Source organism: Chroicocephalus ridibundus, chromosome 10 (assembly GCF_963924245.1).
Source record: "Chroicocephalus ridibundus chromosome 10, bChrRid1.1, whole genome shotgun sequence".
NCBI lineage: Eukaryota > Metazoa > Chordata > Aves > Charadriiformes > Laridae > Chroicocephalus > Chroicocephalus ridibundus.
In genome coordinates this window covers 20,862,112-20,880,604 of record NC_086293.1, presented here as the reverse complement: position 1 = coordinate 20,880,604, position 18,493 = coordinate 20,862,112, and the positions used below count along the sequence as shown (strand labels likewise).

The following is an 18,493-nucleotide window of genomic DNA, read 5'->3' as shown; positions in this document are numbered from 1 at the left end:
CTTTGTGGTGTCTGACCTCATGGTTTATGTTACTGCATACTTGGAATTTTATTGTGCTTCAATTATATTGTTTATCACATGTGATACTAAAACCTCTATAGGCTGGTGCGTGCTATAATCTTTCAAATGGAGAAACAAGTTGTCTTGCCACATCTGGGGACTTACTCAAGAAATCTAACACGATTCCATTTCAGTATGTAGAATTCTCTCTGTTCAAAATGAGAACGCAGTTGTATACCACTCCTGTATACTCCAGAAGATCCTGAATATATATTTATGTTGGAGTGTTTACCTGCAATATAGCTGAAAGGTGCTCAGTAGAACCTAGCTGGAGCGTCAGCAGCACATCTTGCTGGTGTTCAAATATAACAACTCTTGGAGACTTTGAGGTTTTGCTGTGGGTGCCTACTAATAAAGCAAAAAATTTTCAGTTGACAGTGGGGACACTTGCTGAGCTTCTAGTGTTGCTTTGCTGCAGAGCTCTGGCGAGTTACTTGTCCTGGTCTCATAGAAATATTTGGTAGAGCCACCTTCTTGCTATCATTTCTGCAGCAGTGACCTTAAGAATGGCACTGCCAAAACGTTGCATGCCTGAAAGTTTGCCTCTTAATAGGTCAGATGGTATAGTTTGAAGTAAAGTAGGCATAATAGTAGTGTAGAAGTGACCTTAATCTCTAAGTTGAAGTGGATGAACCAGAGACTCATTTGAGTGGTTTTAAAAAGTCGGGGGAGATTAGGGTGGACAGCCAGTAGCAGGTAATGTGTTACAGACTTTTGCACAATCTCAACAGCTGAAAGGAAACTTAGTAAACAATAAAACATTCAGAAGGCTTTATATCGTGAGAAACTGACTGCTAATGGCAAAGTTTACCTTGTGTAGCCACGTTATAGAGGAAGTGAAGGAGGAAACAAATTAACTCAGTGAATGATTACTTCCTGAATTTACTATTAGTAAGCACTAATTGAGTTTTATTTCAAATCCAGATTTGATTTGCAGGTTCAGGTTAATTGATCAATAATTACCACTTGCATATCTATAGCAGTGTACTAATTGCAGATGTTTCTTATGTCAGGCTGGCCCTGGCTGTCAGCTCTACGTGATGTATTTTACAAGCATTGAGCACTCGGTACAGCTAGCCTTTTAGGCTTTAAACTCTCCAGTTAAAATATGCAAGACCAGTATTTTAAGTGAACATGTTGTTTGTGTTTCAGTAGGCTCATGTGTTAAGTAAAGGGTGCCATGACAACAAGACGTAGTTAAAAGCCAAACTTTAAGCTTGACAGTAGATTTTAGAGAAAGAGGTAGAATCTGAGAAGTAAAAACCTCTGACAGCCAATACTCCTAAATGTACAGTCTGACATTGTTTTTCCAATCTTTTTTTGTTTGGTCTGTGGCTGAGTTAAATAAGTAGAATGTCTTCCTGCTTCAGTCTTTTCTAAAGTATCTTTTCTTATGTATTCTCCACCTGGAGTCTAGCTGTTATGTGATCTAAACGCTCAAGTTGTCAGTTATCCCAAGTATTGGGATAATGGGGCTGTATCGTCTCTCATTCTCAAAGTCCTCTTTTGCCCGGCACCTTTCAGGCTTGTATCTTAGTAATGCATTATGTGTAAAACTGAAAATAAATTAAAACCTGCAGGCCTAGTATAGTGGCCAAGCGTGGGGAGAATTTCCTGATGTAGTTCTGAAAAGGCTTTGAGACAGCTTTTGCCCATTTCATTACGTTGGCAATTTCTGTGGTTTCAGCTGGTCTGCCCTCTGACAAGAAACTTAATGGGGAATGATGTACGTGGCGGTGCAATGGGGTATAACAGCTGAGTTGTTAGCTTGATAAAAGAACTGCGAGAAACAGACATCAGTTTACACACGCTGATTAAATGATCCTCAGTAGGCCAAGTAACTGCAGGTAGTAAGCCCTGGCACTTTCTCTGTACCTATTTGTTTGCTTGAGCGACAAGAGTAGGCACTTAAAACTACAGAGTCTCTGATTATTAAGCTACGTAAGCAGATACTCATTTAAATGCTACTTACGTTTGTCTTCAGTTATCAAACTTGCTTTGATGGAAACTCAGCTAATGCGAGTCCAACTGGGTTTAGAATGCTCTAAAACAATCTTCCCTCTAGCTAACGAGGAACAGATGCCTTCTCCTGAAACTCATTTGCTCCAAATCGTAAGTGAGTTTGAGTAGTACAGACACTCAGTGACACTACAGGCAAAACGGTGCGTTTAAACACTTCTGTTGTCATAAATGCTATTCACCACATTCTGAAGGGGTGTTCTGCGTCCTTAAAATATTCAGATATTTATTCATAGTGTAATATCAGGAACCTTTTATAGGCTGCAGTTGAAAATACTCAGTCGCTTACTGAATCTGCTCTTAGCTGAAGCAATGTTTTGTCTCTATCACTGATAATTACGGCACTCTGTACTGTAGCTCTTGAAACAGTGGATAAACGGCAAAGCTGTGTGTTTTTTAAAATTTGTTGGTGAAATTTATCCTTTCCAGGTCTAGGAGTGGTTATGATTATAGCTATTGTAAACATGGAAAACATTTAATCATCAAATTAGTAGATCGCTTTCCACATAGCGAGAATCTTAATTATATTTTGAGCACTGTAATTTGTTTTGAGTAACACGAGCAGCTAGTTGGCCTGTGTAAGAACTGTGGGGGCAAGTCAGCAACAAAAGGGGGAGCTGACTATTCTGCAGTAAGCCTTGAAATGCCAGAATAAGACATGAAAGACTTTTCCTGTGTAACTATACTACTTAAAGCTTCGGATTCTCACTATTCCCCTTGGAGTGGCTTTTGACAAAGGCTCGAAGTGTTTACCTTTCTTCAGCACATCTCAAATACTGGAAGAAAAGAAAACTGAAAAATAAATACTTTTTTTAGCTCTAAACTAGAGTTCCTGTATGTTTAAATCTTGCACTTGCCAAGTCTCTTCCGAATATTGTCAAGGGAAAAATTCCTGGATGTGCCTTAGAAGAGGTGGGAACAGCAGAGGAAGGTAAGGTCGAGTGTTTTAATTAAAATAAACAAACGGTGGATCTAATGAAGCAAACCACTTTTTTGTGGGTTTGCAGCACTATATAATCTATTCTCAAGCTTGTAATTCAAGTAAATGAAGAGACAGGTTAAGAACTCCTTAAATGACCTTTTTTAATTGACAGTACACAGTGAGTGTGTGATTGAACATCTTCACCTCCATTAGGGTATATGAGCTCACAATTTGGAGCCGAGTTGCGTAGTTCACAGCGCTGCCTCTAAAAATAGCAACCATCCTTTAAGATAATTTATTTGCATGGCAAAAACAGGAGCAGTCCCGTGCTCAGAAGTGTTACAATGACAAGATGTTCAGGAGGCAGCACTGATTGCCTGTTAACTGGAAGGCGGGGTAGAAAATACCATTTGTTTGTTTTACAGAGCCAATGTCACTGGTCTGCTGGTGACTTGTACTTCCTTTTGGACTAGCGAATATGACTAAGTCACTTTTGTGCGTGCATTTTGTCCCTTGCTCTGCAAGGGGAGAAATAATCAAATTGCCAAAACCAGCTGTATATGTCTCTGCAGCAGACGTGTCTGGGTAGGCAAGAAAAGAATGACTATCTTATCTGGAGATTCAAGTAGAGATAGTGGAGTTTGGAGGATTTGAGCTATAGTATTTTCTGCTACCTTCTCTTCAAATAACTTGCCGCTCCTGTGATGCTTACAGTCCAAATGTTATGGTGGTGAAAATCTAAAGTTTATCTTTGATTTCTAAATAGAAAAAGATGTCTTAAAGGAATTTTTGGAAGATTTAATTTTTAATAAACACGGTTTGTAATCAGTTTAGCACCTTTGTTGTTTTGTCCATTGAAAGGACAAAATGCTATTTTTATAGTTAACTTCATTAAAAATGACTTATTGCAGTCTCCTAGTTGGTTTTTTTTTCTGAAACACAAGAGTAGGGGGTTTCTGTGCGTACAATGTCCTAGAAGGAATACTGTCTCCCGCTACACCCTGTCAACAGAGTCCCCAGCTGTGATTGATTGGACTGGTCTTTCTACTGCTCCAAGTAGTGTCCTTGCTAACTGTAGATACACGTTAAGTTGTACCTAAATTGACTGAGAACTGAGGTTTTGTGAGCCTTAGAGTGTCTGGGCAAGAAACTCCCTTGAAGTAGTATTTACGCTGTTGTTGCTGTTTGCTTTTAACAGTTGTGGGTAGATGCTGGCATGGTTCACCACCTTCTTGCCTTGTCAAAATGTGACTCTTGGAAACCTGGCACTGACTTCCTTTCGTAACCTTCCCTTTGACATGCTCAGACTTGGGGCTTGCGTAGCGCGTGGGCGGGGGACAATTTAGAGCACTGATGGGGTCTGAATTATTACAGGTGGTGATTGAGTGGAAGTCAAGGGCTGGCATTGCGCACTGGCAGGGGAGGGAGCCCATGCTGGCAAAGGTTGGGCAGAAGAACAAGGAATTGGTGGGGGTGGGAAGGATTGGCTTCACCTGGGATTTTTCACCTACTGTTCTTCCTTTTTTTCCCCTCACTTCAAGCAAGAAGAAAAATCATGATAAAGCCTCTGCCGCCTTGTGGTTAAAACCCTGTGCTGGGGCTACATCAGCCAGGGTTGTTGCCAGGTGATGTGTCTGCTCCTTCCGTCCCATCTTTGGGTGCAGGTAGTGATACCAGCAAGTGAGTGGACTGGGAAGCAAAGATTTTTACTGTGCACTGTTCCTTGCATTTGCAGGCAGAACTTCCCTCAGCCTGATTCACTCTGTTCCTCTGCCTATCCCCCTTGACAAAGTTTATTGCCTCTCCTGTGGGATATGAGATCTTCCTGCTCTCTCTCCCCAAAATAAGAGGGCCCATACTTTCCCTGGAGCAAACACCTCTACAATTCCCCTTCCTCTATCACTTTCCAGACTATAATTACAGCTGTCATCTCCCCGTTGCGTTTCTGTTGCTCTTGAATGTTAATTTTATTGACCTGTGACAATCCCCCCCCTTCCTCCCAGCTAAGGGACAAACTTTAGAAGAATTGTTCCTCTTGAAGGTGATTAAAGGTGCTCCTTGATCACCAGATTGGGCATCTCCATAGCACTCAAGGTCTCTGCTGGGCCAGGAAGGTGGAAGGAAAAAAAGCTTGGGAAACAGGCCAACTGCCTCCCGTGTTGGATGAAGCATCATTAAACAAGCCTCTTCCCTTCAGGCTCCCATTTGTCTCTCCCCTTTAGTAAAGGAGTTGAGTTTCTAAATTGGGAAGCCTAACATTCGGCTATTGGGATGTTTGCATTTAATTTAGTTCACATTCTGCAGGGGGACTGCAGTTCACCTGACTGATCCTGACCTCAATCAGCAGGTAACGCACACTTTTAAAACGTGTTTGTGTCTTGTACTTGAGTTTGCTTCTCGGGGCAGTGACAGTAAAGGTTAGAACTTCGCTTGTCTTGCATCTGTGGTGTGACAGCGGTGGTTACTTAACATCTCTGCGGATAAGTATATGTTGCGTGAGTGAGAGGATTAGTTGTTGTTTGCACAGCATTTTAAAGTTATAAAATGCGATGTGTTAAGAGCAGTGTCCCTGACAGGATCTGTTTGGTGCGGATCGCTTTCTGGCTGATCACCAGCAGTTGTGTTAGGTCTTGTTGAGGGCCCTGTGAGAAACGGAATTCCTAGGCTTCCCTATGCAAATTCTTGTAAACAAGGTGAGGTGGGTTAACCTTGGCTGGCCACCAGGTGCCCACCAGACTGCTCTCTCAGCAGGAAAAGGGGAAAAAAAAACCAACCAAACAACAAAAAGGCTCATGGGTTGAGGTAAGGAGAGGGAGGCCACTCACTAGTTATTGTCACGGGCAAAACAGTCTCAACTTGGGGAAAACTAACTTAGTGCCAATTGATACCAGAGTAAGATAGTGAGAAATAAAAACAAACACTAAAACCGCCTTCTTCCCTGGCTCGGCTTCGCTCCCTACTCTTCTGCCTCCTCCCCAGCGGCGCTGGGGACTGGGGACTTATGGTCAGGTCATGACACTCCATCTCCACTGCTCCTTCCTCCTGCTGTTCCCCTGCTCCTGCCTGGGGTCCCTCCCACGGGATACAGTCCTTCACAGGCTTCTCCAATGTGGGTTCTTCCCACAGACACTTAGGCTTATGCTTTTGCCTTCAATCCCTTCTCTAATATCAAGTACAAGTAAGTAGTTAATGCTTTTGAGCTGGGATTTTATGGTTTGGTGCTTTTCCTGTGGTCCTGCTACTGTCCACAAAATAGTAGGGCAGAGGTGTTGCACTTCATATCACACCATCGGTGCATTGCTCCAGTATTCCAAGAGGCTGTCCTCGTAATCGGAGATTAAACTATCTTTGCAATTCATCTTAGTGGCATAGATAGCAAGCATAGATTGCTCCGGAAAATTGCAGAAGATTGTTGAGCCTTGAGTTACTTCCTTCCCGTACAGTAGGAAAAACAGCTGTATTTGTCAGACATTGAGAAATCAATACATCTCAAAATTCAAAAAAGTTCTAACGCTAAGATGAGTTTCTGAGTAGAGTTTGGGCGTACTTTGTTTATGTGTGTGTTTTCTTCTGTTCTGAAAAAAATAAAAGATGTGTTTCAGCACTCCTCGTGTTACCACAAATATTTTTTTTCGTGATTTTTATGTATAACAAAATGTGAGATGAAAAAAAACACCATTTTGTCATCTCTAAACATAATCAAAACTGGATTAGTTGCTTGCACATGCTCATCCCCTATAAATATCTGTTCCATCATTTTACTTGTTTGGTTTTTGGCTTTTTTTTTTTTTGAGATTGAAGAGCTGAAGGAAATAGAAGCAGGGAAGGGAAAGCATAAGGCAAAGAACTGATTTAAATGCAGCTATCCTCCAAAGCTGCTCGGTTTCTGGCGGGGAGCGAGCAGTACGATACGCAGTAGAGAGGGGCCGTGTTCATCTCTGACTTTGGCCAGCATCGCGGCGGTTTTTCCGCAGCCTCACTGGAGGCACCACCACGGAGTTGCCGGTGGCTGCTGCCTCCGGTGGAGGCGATGGGGTGGGCGAAGCTGCGGAGCGCTCACCTTGCTGCTTTTCCATTGCTTCTGTGCCGCAAGTAGATGATTAATACCCTGAAGATCAAACCCGTTTTTCCAGCTAGCCCTAAAAATAGTAACACGCAGTTAAACTTAATGATTTTCAAAGTGAAATATAAAAATGTCAAGGTAATTCTTGTACTAGATTGGGGTTTTTTTTATTCTTGTGGTTTCCCAAGTAATCCTTTATTAGAGTGATGATACTTTAAATGTGTTCATTAATTATTACAACATGAAAGATTATAACCTTTAATGTGAGGAGTTCTTACCTACCGGGAAAGAAACTAGGTGATAGCCTAATACCTCTTTATCATTGATTTGTGTTACACTAAAACCGGGATGCCAGTGGCCTAAGCAAAGACAAAATATTGTACGGAGCCCTCCAGCCTCAGTTGTTGCTTTGTTTTTCCTCTTTTCTTAGGTGACCTCAAGTAGCCATTAAAAATCTTCTTCCCTCCCAAGCTCTTTCTCCTCAGAGATTCAGCAGTCGATGCAGAGGCCGGAATTAGTTTAAAGCTTTGTAGAATTAATGTAGAATAAGTAATCGACGCTTCTGACTTAAGAAGCCGTAGGGCATCTCAGGAAAAAAGCAGACTGCATAAATCAGTCTAACTTGATTGCTGGATCGGAACATAGGGTGCTGATTTCCTTTGGATCTTAGTCTAAGTCAAAGCAAAACAGAGGTGTTTACTGTCTTCCCAGTTTCCAGACTGTGCCTTATCAGACTATGTTTGCACGTAATGAAATAAATCTTCTGTACAAGAGCAAAATGCCTAAGCAAACTTTTGTCTTAGGAGGATATTTCTTCATGGCTGCTATTAAATCAGTAACGTCTGGATTAATAGATGTCATAGTCCCAAACAAGGACAGGAAAAGGACTGAAAACTCCTGATGGCGTATGGAATTAGACTCCTCCTAGAAAAGAATGACTTTATCTATTTCTCAGTTGAGTTTCTGTGAAGGTTTCTGTATCCTGTCAGTCATATGTTATCTCTCTGACAGTAGCACAATGGGAAAACTCCACTCTCCGTAATTAATGACTGCTTTGCGAATGAATTGCCATAAAATGAGACAAGTTTTTTTTAAAGCAAAGGATACATAGGCTATATTTTATAATTAGGAAAAAAGTAGGCAAAATTTAGGTAAAATAAGATTGCTTATACAATCTTTTGTGCTCAGAAAGAACACAGACTTACTTGAAATGCGCTAACTTGTGAATATCGATCTTTTGCGTTCTTCGGTAAAAAAGAAATGGTTTTCAACAAGTACCAAAGGGACAACTGTGAGATACATAACCTCGGAAAAATAGGATGTATATTTTGCAAGGAGATCCTTTGCTTGAAGTAAAATCTCTGGCAGCTACCCAGGACTGATGGCGAGGCGGGGGTGGTTCCTCCTCTGTGTTGTGGGCTCTGAAGGTAAGATTAATTTATAGATGGAGGGAAAGCCGCGAATCCTGTATCTAGGACTGCAGCATCCAGCCTTTAGGCGCCGGGAAAATTCTGCAAAATAGCTGCAGCCTTTCTGATGAAAGCTTTCTCTTGGTTTTTTTTTTTACAACTAATAACAGCTGTTTGGAGAGAAATACTGTTAACCAGTCTTGCTGCTGTCTGTCCTGCTTCTGGTTTTACCATAAAGGCTTTGCATATTTGCATTTGTGCCAAAGCAGAGGCCAACAAACCGAAGAAAGGGGGAGAAACTTCGATTACTTTTGTGGTAGAGAGTAACGTTAATGTTTTGTCAGCTGGCTCATCTAAGGTTTCTTGCAACATAGTTCTTTAAAACCTCAGTCCAACTTAGTTGATCGTGTTGAAAAAAATAATGGAAATGCGAGAGACGAAGGGTCTGCTTTTCTTGTCCGCAGTCTGAAGGCAAAGAAAGCAGTAAAACGGTACGGGGGTCATGATGACACTTTCTGCACCGCTGTTCATGGTGTGCTTGTCCGGGCTAACCGAAGTTGATCGACTGGGTAGCTTCGGGATTCACGTGTTATTGTCTTTGTGTGATCCTGGGGTGAAAACAGCTCTAAAGCTTCCTTGTGGCCACTAAATAGACTTGCTACTGCAACCGTGCAAATAGGAAACACCCTGTTAGAAATGTTGGTCTATTCTGAACTCTTGGTGAGAGGTGCTGGATTTAACAGTATTTCGTGACTAACGAATTTATCTGCTCATAAAGACAAGCTTCTGATAAGGGTTGCAGCGAGTCTTTTTGTAAATATATCTTTACAGAATCATGTTCCAACTTCAGCACTTCTCTTGTGAATTAAATGCTTCACTGGATTCAGGTCCTTATCCATCCACCCGCCCTTTTTCTGATTTTTGGCATAGTTTGTGGCCACAGATTTTAGCTTAATAAGGTATATTATATGGAGTATGAAGAGATCTATTTATACAAAATCATGGTCACTTTTGATGCTTACTGTGAATTCAATCTAGTTAACGACAATCTCATTACAACAAATTATAGGCATAAAGGTAAGACAATATCTTGCATCTTAAGCCAAATATCTTGGGCTGTTTATGCAGAATTTGGGAGAGCTGAGAATCAATAAAAGGGTGGGAGTCTCTGTGTTTTCATAAATCTCCCCTGGTTCTGTCTGGCTTTCCTAAAAGCCGTAAATCAGTTCTCATTTCAGGTCAGCCAGACCGTGGGATAGATAGAGTCCTTATCTACCCCATGGTGTAGCGATACAGTCTCAAAAAACACATAAACCAGACAATACTCATTCCCGGACCAAAGCTATCTCTCTTGGTATGTAGAAATGTCCAGGTTTAAAATCTATTAAAATACAACCAAGTTAGGTTTATGTCTTTAGAAAGTGAATGTTTCCAAGTATTCAGGGAATTTGAGGACTTCCCGTGCCAGTTCCTGAGATGGTGCTGTCTAAAGAACAGAATGAGTGTTTAAAGTAGTTTTATGGCTTTCAGAGAGTTGTGGGTTGGACTCTTGATAATGAGAGTATTTATTTTCAAAGACCGAGTAATAATTCAGAGACTTTTGTGTACTAGAGCTATTTTTCATGTGGTGATTTCAGCATGTAACAGTCTACTCTGCGTCCTTTGCTGGAATTCGGGAAGGTGGGATAAACTATTGATGGAGACAGAAGCAAGTTCTATTGCTACCACAGAAGGGTATCAGTAAGGCTTTTTTAATTATATATTCCACTGTAGTTTGCACTGATCTGGTCTTACCAATGTTATTTTTAAATAAAACACGGTTTTAACACATGAACATCTGGTGTTTGAGCATCGTTTACCGTCAGCATATTGAAACTTACTGTTTTCTATTGAATGTCACATCTGCTATGAAAGTACAGGCAATACGCTGCTTCATCTTGTTTCTGCCCATCGGAGTACCATCCTTGTGCGTGTCTGCGCATCATACTCTGGTCTTCTTCCAAGGACCCTGAAATTAAAAAGGATGTGTGCTAGAGTCCATGGGTTGCACTTTTTCATCTACCTCGCCGTTTTACTAGGCAACAGTGAGAGAGTTTTACTGAGCTACCATTCTTTGGGATTGATCTGCTTTAATTCTCACCGTAATGGTGGCGGTGCCCGCTGTCCTCCTGTGCCAGGCTGTAGTCGGCTTTTCAAGAGGGTCTGGGCAGAGGGGCAGGTATTGGAATCAACGATCCTCAGTCCATTTGTCTTTCCTCGCGTTTTCAGAAATAAAGCTCCTGTGAGGCTATAAATACTTGAAACTAAAATGATGTATGGTGTTGACTTCTTATGAATATGGATGTTGCTAGAACTTCTCCTTCAGCTCCAGCTGCAAAGCAAGTCCGGTTCTTCTCCTTTGTTATATTAAGGTTTGACCCTGCAAAAGTGCTGCTACAAAAGGACATCCAGGATTCATCTTCTGGGACAGTAGGAAGTTACTCGGCTTAGGCAGTGAAGGCATTTGGCTGCTCAACAAATTGAACTCTCGTGTGCCCTAACTTAGATATGTTTGTGTTTTTCAATTATCCTCTCAAGTACCTATAGTAAGGTGCCAATGTCTTTAATTGCCTGTCATCTCCCAAGAATCTCCCCCGTACACTTATGCCTCGCAGATGTCTGCGGGGAAGTGTTTCTGATAAATTTACTCTTAGGCTGGCCCAGCCTTTGCGTTTGCTAATAAGCAAGAACATCTGGTTGTTACTGTCAAAACCAATGCTAAACATCAGAAAAATGGCAAGGCTATGATTTTGTCATGATCTTTAGCAGGGAAAAAAAGGTCTTGGGTATTTTTAAAACTTCTCTAAAGGTTTAAAAAGCCCTCTGGCTAAGAGCCAACTTCTTTTTTTTTTTTTTTTTTTATTGTCATTACAAAAATTAATTTTTCTTTTACCCTGTGATTTGTCTGTCTTCTAATGGTGTTATCAGGAAAAAAAAAATTGGATGGAACTATTCTTTATCTTCCTTGGAATTTAATCTTGTGTGACTTGTTCTTATTTTTATTAAAAATAATAAAATCCTGGAATAAAAAGGGCCATTTCCATGCGTCACAGACATACCTAGGCTTTCACACATCTCCTTTTCCACCCAAATACTTCATTTTTGTTTATGTTTCAGTCCTTGGATGAGGCAGTGAGAACATCAAAGGTCACCATGCAGGTGTTTTACAGGTACTGGTGAAGTGAGGGAATATTTGGTTGAATTTCAAGGGACAGTAGGTGGTTCTCTAAGGAAAAATATTTGTATAATGAGCTTGTGAATTTCAGTGTTCCAGGAGGATTTTTTTGAGGCGCTGTGTACTCCCTGCGCAGTAAGAGTTCAAAAATGCTAACACAAGGTCTGCTTTTCAGCTCCTACAGTCTGATGTGGTGCTGCAGTTGGGAGGTACCTCTACTTGATCCTACCTTGTCCAGATAAAACAGGAGTTTTCGGTGTACTACTTTCCTAAAACTGCTATTGTTTCAAATTTGGAAAAGGAATTGTTGTTTGTTTTTTTTTTTCTGTGGAAGACAGACGTGTTCTAGGGCTGGTTTTCATTAAGTGTCAGCAGAGCAAAACAGTGTTTGGCTGAATAGAGATAATGGGAAGAAACCTAAATGTTTCATGTGATATGTACAGTTAGAATCTGCAATCTTACAAGATGAATACAATATCTAGCTATATGGCAAAGACTTTAGGCTTCTCCTCCCCATGAATTCTGGCAGTAATGTTCTTTGGTGGGAATATGCAAGCAATACCAACGCTTCCTCCTAGCCATCGCTTCCTCCTAGCCATCGCTTAATCGTTCCTGCTGCTTCACTTGCACAGAAGCTCGGTATAAAGAGGGGTTTCTACCACTAGAAGACCTCCCTAGCAACCTGTGAATATTTGTGTTGACGCTAAGGTATGCAGTGGACTTTTAATTGACAACAACAAAAATCAAGGAGAGGGGCTTGTATCTTATTTGCGGTGTATCTATCTTCTTGGTAGTAAAAAAAAAAAAAGCTTCTGCCTTTCTGAAGCATAAGTAACTCATAAAATCTGAAAATTGCTTTGAAGCACTGGCCTTGTACAGAGCTATACTGCGTAACTGGCTTTTTCAAGAAACCTCTGCATCATATGCTTTAAGGTATGTACTAAATGATTTAATAGGATATGTCATTTTTAATTACTGTGGAAGAGCATTCATAAGTCTAAAAATGCAAGTCATGTCCTCTTGGCATTACTGCTTCTAAAAGCACGATTAGGTAACCTGCAGAAACTAGCACAGTATTTTTATTTTTTTTTTTTTTATCCTCTAAGTGCATGGTAGTTCTACATTTTTGTGCTCTGCAGGACGAGTTCGGTATGCAATTCAAGGTAAATTAGTCTTAACTGAGCTCTTGGAAAAACCGCTGCCAGTTTCTGAGCCTAAACGGTCTAAAATTAGCTCATCAAGCCCTACAATACATCACTGTCTTAGGAGCGTTCTAGTTCTCCACCCTCTTAATATCATCTCATGCAGTATAACCTCTGATAACAGGAGGGGAAAAGGCCACGTCACTGTAATCGCCCCATCCATATGTGGCTGCATCTGATTCCAGTGGCTAACTGTAGCAAATAATTGATTTGGGTGCTTTTTTTCCCCCGATCTTAAGTTCTCGGCAAATTATTAGAATTTTAAAATGACACCGGCACTTCTTTATAGGAGAAGGTGATTTGCTTTGAAAAAGTGTCATGTGCAATTTATGCCGCAGTCTGTCGTAATTGATGTTAGCTACCTTTGACAGCTATTTCATGATTTTCTTTGCCGTGTCTGTGCTCTCGCCCTAAGCAGTGAAGGAATACTGATGCCTGACAAAGGAGAATCTGCTGCGCTGCTCTCGTTGCAGCATCCAAGCGTTTGAATGGCTTTATCCAGTTCTGGGTTTGTCGGTAACCCAGTCCGCACGATGAAGGTGGAAAATCCAGCAGAGTAGTAGTGCTGGGAGCTGACAACAGGTTTGCGGATTTAATGGGAATTGCAAAACACTGAAATTTCCTGTTCCAGAGAGGAGCCTAACAGAGGTGCGGTTGGGTAGAGCTCCGAGGTTTTGGATGAGTAGTAGATTTGTCAAAGAAGTGAAATGCCTGGGAAAGTTCCCAAGCAACCAAGTAAGCTCTTGGCGCTGATGGGAAGAAGGATGCCTTCCAACAAATGTGGAACTGGCCACCTTCAACTAGATTTGGTTTTTCATCATCTGCAACACTTCAATCAATGTTTGAAAGTTTCCAATACTTCCCAGGAATTAAAAATGTATAAAGTATATGCTGCTACCCATTTAAGCGTGTCAGTTAGGGCAAGCTTTTAGCATCCAGTGGAACTGTATGGCTTCACTTGAAAAATAAAAAGGCCCGCCCTTCAGTAGAGGACTGGTTGAATGGAAGCTTAGTTGCGTAGGTTCAGGCAATCCTTTTCCTTTAACGAAACTTCAGCTTTACATTATCATTTTCTCATGTTATTTTTTTTTTCCCCCTCTTTTTTTCATGGCTAAGGCTAAAGAAAGCTCTCTGCACCCAGACAAGATGTGATAGCCCTGTCTGTGTCCTTGCTCCAGTCCACCATCAACCTCCTGTACGATTGTCCCAGCAGAACAATTCACTTTGGACACTGTGATTCGGATAAGGACGTCAGACCCTACACAGCAAGGTACTGGTTTTTTCTTCTGCCCTTTCACACTGCACCTTGTTCAAAATGCTGCTTGTTCCAACTTCTGCCCTTAACTGTAGATGTGTCCTGCTCGTCTGTCTGTCTGTCCTCCTTTCTTGACAGAGGAAAAACTCTCAGCTAGAAATATTGATTTCTAGCTGAAACCAGGTTAGATGATGGTGCGGGTGTGGGCATATATGAATGTGGATACTGAGTTATGTCTGTATTGATGGCTTACAGATTTCAGTGACTTCTGGTTGCAACGTCAATATTGGTCCTCTTCTGTCTATAGAAAAAAATGTAGAGAAGCCACAGAAAACAAAGCAGAAAGACTTAGGAAGTTCATTTGGTGCACCTTCTTAATTTAGGGTGGGCACAACTATCCTGAAAATTATCTTGCTTGATCTATAGTTAGCCTTGAAAAGCCCTGGCTTCTGTTAGTGATTTTATTTATACGTGTTTTGTGATAGAGGTTAGAAAAAGTTTCTAGCGAGAAAGAAGTGAGAAGTTTGAAGACATCTAAGAAGCAGAACAGAACAGGAGAAAGGACTGGAACTTCCAGGCTCTTTAACCTGCAAACCACAGACTAGACGTGCAAGAACCACTTCATCTTACCTGGGACAGGTAAGTATAAGTTTAAAGACAAAGAGGGTGAATGAGCGCTTGGACAGGAAAGTAAGAGTTGCTGGTTCCATGCTGCTGCTGCTGCTTGCTTTTCCTGTAAGCCCTTCTTACCTGAACCGGCGCGTGGCAAATGGAGCATTGAGAGTCTCAAATTAACTGAATACTTTAGCATCCCATTTTTATGAACCTCACATTATAGAAGAAGTTATTCTGGAAAAGCTGTGACTTGACTATAAAGGAAGCTGTGCTGTTGTAGCCTTATATTTTCCCTTCCTAATACTACTAAAAAGGCCCAGGCTTTTATGCGTTAAAATAAGCTTTCACCTTGCTAATACTGCTTATTCTCCTGGACTAAATAAGAAGCTACAAATGCTAAATTGTAACTTTGGTGAAGACTAGGGAAACTGAAAAGAAGAAAGTTTTGATCGAAGAATAGGAGTCAGAAAATTCATTTGCATTTTGATGGGATTTTAGTTGTGTTCTGAATACGCTTCAGGTTTAAACCCCACGCTTAGAAAGCTCACATCACAAACAGCGTTGTATCTGCAGTGGGAGCGGGTGTGCGTTGTCTCCTGAAGCCCCCCCCTCGGCCAGGAGCCCCCTGATGGCTGGTTTGTGTGTGCCAAGAGGGCCCAGAGTGTAGCTGGGTATTTACATAGGCTGCTGCAGGATTTCCACGGGTCACTGAACGTTCAGAGTCCCTCTGTATTGTAAAGAGAGTTTGTTTAAGGTTATGTGAAGATGCGTTAAACAAAGAAAAACAAACAAAAAATATCTTTGGGGATGCTGCTAATCCTGGAGAGCTGCATGTGCATGAGCTGCAGTCGCAGTACTCTTATCTGGTGCGAATACTCAAGCAAACACTTATTAGGTTTATTTTCATTTAATTTCAAGACTAAATTTATAATTTCTCTCATAAGGAAGAAAATCAGATAGCTTGTTTCACTAAAAAAAAAAAAAAAAAGAAAAAGCAATACTTATTTCTCTTCAGACCCTTTAAAATATTGCCTCTCCTAAGTAACAAAGAAAATACTATTCCAGATAATGACTGGATTTTAAAACAGGTAGCATTTCAGATAGACTACGTGTTACTGTCTAATAAAATAATTCCAATCTTGCTAAATTGTGGTTCCTGTATGATATAATAGTGACTCTTAGATACTTTCATTTGTTTTGCAGTGGAGTCAATTACCAAAGGCTACTCTAATGTGTTTCTAGGGAATCACCGGGTGATACTGAGCAACAATTCCATTATCTCATTTGTATCTCGGAGAGGAAAAATATAAAAAAGGTCCACATTTAAGATATAAAAGGTAGATCAAATTGTTACAGCACTCACAGTACAGACAACAGCTTCTGCTCTCTCCTTCTGTCATAGTAAGTTCTCATCTCCCATTTCAACAGAAAAGCTGGCTACGTTACTTCTCTAATTCTGGCCAGGGAAGCGTTGCTCCTGCTGGCGTGCTTAATGAGTTGCAAAATTTCAGTTAAAGCATCAGCACAACAGTTAATAGATGTCATTCATCCATAATGCCGAGGATTAGTTTGGATTAGCACTCCATTGATGTTTGTCTCTGGTGACTGGCTGCCTTGGGCGGCTAGCGTGCAAGCCTTCCGAAGCGCGCAGGGAGACTGGGGATGGTAAGGCGACCTGCTCTGTTGCTTGTGCCTGCATCTATGCATGGTGTCTTCCACCCTCACACCCCCCACACCTCCCCCCCCCTCTTTTTTTTTTTTTAACAGTATCAAACCTACAGATCAAGACCCGGAGCCCTGAGCACTACGTTGTCTTTCGAAGTCCAGCTTTCATTTCAAAAAGCTGCTATTCTGATCCTTTGGCAAGGTGCACTCAGGAGTGCCGTGGAGCAGGCGGAGGAAGACCTAATGTGTTATGGAGTATTTGACATGTCCAATTGCATCTTTCCTTCCGAAGGAACCGAAGGCATTCCACGGGTGCACGAACTTCTTTTAATTAACTATCTGAGGTAAAGAAACCTCCACCGTCTTCCCAGAGGCTAAGTTGCCAAAGCAAACCGGAGCAGGTTGGTCTGCCCTCTCTGGTTCTGATAGTTCTGTTCTCGTGGTTCCAGTACGGATCTGTGGGTGGTAGAATCAAAGTTAAATCCCTTTTACACTGAGTCAGAGCTTGCAGAAAAACACCCTTATCGCTGCACTTTACAGTAGTGTAGGCTGTGGATTTCTCTAAGTCTTTCCAGGTAGAATTACTTCTATTTTCTACTTAGTTGTGGAATACTTACATAGTTGTCTGGGAGAATAAGACAGTTTTTAGGCTAGGCATTAGGAATCTGGAAGCCTGACTCCATTCATCTTCTCTTACCTAGCTTTGTAATGTTAGTCTTTTCACATGTATTTAAAAAGCTGGAAAAAACCTAAAACGCAAATATCTTAAGTCACATACAGTGTTGAAGCCCGCTTATGGGGCTGTCCCAAATCCTTGATGAATATGGAGTTCTTGACTAACATTTTAATGAAAGATAAGCAGGAAAAGGTGAGTCAGAAAGAGTGTTGATGGCCTATGTGCCTTTAGTGAATTTTAGAACGCTACTATTCTGCGGTCAAGAAATTAAAATCTGCTGTGCATCCAGGGAAAGTTAAGGAGGAGAGCAATAACGCAGCTGCTCAAGCAGAAGAAATCCAAGGTTAATAGTGGTAGCTTTGCCTTAGGCGTGAAGTGGCAGAAAGTAAGTGAAAGCTGGTTTAGAGTAAGATTTTAGAGGTTGCTTTGCTGTTCTAACTTCTCCGGTAAATTAAGAAAAAAGTATTATTAAAATGTGGCTCTGTTATGACACACAGTTAGCGAGACCTGTGTTTAATTCTCAGTAACTACTATATCTGCTAGATTTATTAATAAAAAGTCAGCCACGTAGTCATGGATTGTTAAATCTGGCCAGTATGGCTTGCAGCGCGTTGGGCACCAAGCGAAAATCCTGCCAGGCGAATTCCACACCGAACTCCCGTCACGGCACTTCTCACTGCGGTTCACACTCTGCCCTCAGCAATAACTCCGCAGCACCAGAAGTCTCAGAGGGTATGGAAAGGCGTGTCGAGGGCGATGAAGTTTAGCTCTGCATCTGAAAACCGCTGAAGGGAGGGGGACGGGAGAAATTACAGAATACAAACTGGATTCTGTAAGAGCTGTAATGTTGTGTATAAGAAAATGTTATTAAATGATCTGTTTTCACTAAATGAGGGCGTAGAAGTGCATTACAAGTACAGGGCTGATCTATGTCGTTGTTGGTCGTTTCCTTTTAGTAGTGTTTTATTTTAAAATGCACTGTACAAGCACCTGCCTGCGAATTTCATCTTCAGCCACGCCATTGATTTAAATATTTTCTCCCAGAAAATGGTGAGAGAACTGCCTATGTAGCAATAGGAAAAAAACAGAATCCTTCTTCCTTCATATAAACACGTACTCATACACACGTGCGCTCGCACACCCAGAGGTGTAAAAATCCCTATTTAGTTGCCAGGGCTAGTGGGAAGCTACTGGTGGCCCCAGGCAGAGATTAAGGGGCAAATGCACGGAATGACTCATTGCGTTACCTAACGCAGCTTTGTTGGGGTCTCTGCGGAGCCCGAAGTAATTGTTACCTGACCCTTCCCTCCGCTGGAGCCAGTGTTAAATCCGGAATCAATAAAGGCAGTTGCACCATAGCTTTGAATGAATAACGCGGTAATTTTGCAGCACC

General features: G+C 41.4%; 1 long non-coding RNA gene across 1 annotated transcript; it reads left to right on the top strand.

Moving 5' to 3' along the window:
• Positions 1 to 8,083: 8,083 nt before the first annotated feature.
• LOC134521560 (uncharacterized) lies at positions 8,084 to 18,000 on the top strand. The gene is made up of 4 exons (XR_010072807.1): positions 8,084 to 8,491; positions 14,006 to 14,159; positions 14,630 to 14,783; positions 16,527 to 18,000. It is a non-coding gene; the product is annotated as an uncharacterized LOC134521560 (long non-coding RNA).
• Positions 18,001 to 18,493: the final 493 nt, after the last annotated feature.